The following is a 1,189-nucleotide window of genomic DNA, read 5'->3' on the forward strand; positions in this document are numbered from 1 at the left end:
CATCTGTCCCTTTAGATTAGCCTCGGGTTGGCTAGGAGCTTACCCTTCTCTCTCTCACTCAATGTGGGCTAGTTGACCTAATTGTACTTCACTTGGCAATGGATTGTGCATTTGCATGTAAGCTTTCCTGGTTGGCCAATAAGGTTTGTTGGGTGTCTTTTTGGAATTGGAGAGAACTCCGCATGAAAAGATGGAGTGTATCCTCAAGAGATGGTTTCCTTGATTGTGTAGGCAATTGTTGATATTGTGGAAACTGTTGAGGTTGTTAACTGCCAACTTGGAGGTGCGGTTACATAGGAGGATTTCCAGATGGTCCTCCTTGTTGTGGTCCTTTTGCCCAAGAGAAATTTGGATGTCTAGCCCACCCTGGATTATAGGTGTTTGAGTAAGGATCATTCCCAGATTTTTGAAAAGTGTTCATAGCATGAACTTGTTCAGAGAGAAGTTCTGGGAATGTTGCACCAGATGGACAAGACTGCATAGGGTGGGCAGGACTAGAACATGTGGCATATGCCTCGACTTGAGTTGTTTGTGGTGGTCCATTATTTAATACCAGAGCATCAACTTTCTTTGTCAGGTTATCAAGCTTGGCGCTCAGCTCTGGTATGACTCCTATCTCATATATACCACCTCTCTTTTGTGGTTGGGGACTTCTGTCACCTCTATTTGAATAATCTCATTGCTGAGAATTTTCGCACAAGGTTTCAAAGAAGTTCCACGCTTTGACATCACTTTTGGTCATGAATGACCCTCCACTAGTGGCATCAACCATGCGACGGTTCTGTGGTGTCAGACCGTCATAGAAGTATTGAACTTGTTGCCACTTCTCAAAACCATGGTGAGGACATTTAAGAAGCAAGTCCTTCCATCTTTCCCAACATTCATGAAAGTGCTCGCCCTCTTTTTGTGTGAAGTTAGTAATTTCTCTACGGAGGGCATTAGTTTTGTGAACGGGGAAGAACTTGTTTAAGAACTTCTTAGACAGTTGGTCCCATGTAGTGATAGATCCAACTTCTAGAGAATTCAACCATGCTTTCGCCTTATCCTTCAAAGAAAAAGGAAACAGGCGTAGGCGGATCGAATCGTCTGAGAAGTTTTGGAACTTAAAGGTGGAGCAAATGTTTAAGAATTCTTTCACATGATGATATGGGTCCTCCTTGTCCAATCCATAAAAGGATGGCAACAATTA

At 43.0% G+C, this 1,189-nt stretch overlaps 1 non-coding gene across 1 annotated transcript; it reads left to right on the forward strand.

Annotated features, from left to right (window-relative positions):
• The first annotated feature begins 830 nt into the window (after positions 1-830).
• Positions 831-937, forward strand: LOC131238111 (small nucleolar RNA R71). Its single transcript, XR_009167526.1, has one exon. It is a non-coding gene; the product is annotated as a small nucleolar RNA R71 (small nucleolar RNA).
• The last annotated feature ends 252 nt before the right edge of the window (positions 938-1,189 follow it).

The sequence above is a fragment of the Magnolia sinica genome, chromosome 2 (assembly GCF_029962835.1).
Source record: "Magnolia sinica isolate HGM2019 chromosome 2, MsV1, whole genome shotgun sequence".
In the NCBI taxonomy this organism is placed as follows: Eukaryota; Viridiplantae; Streptophyta; class Magnoliopsida; order Magnoliales; family Magnoliaceae; genus Magnolia; species Magnolia sinica.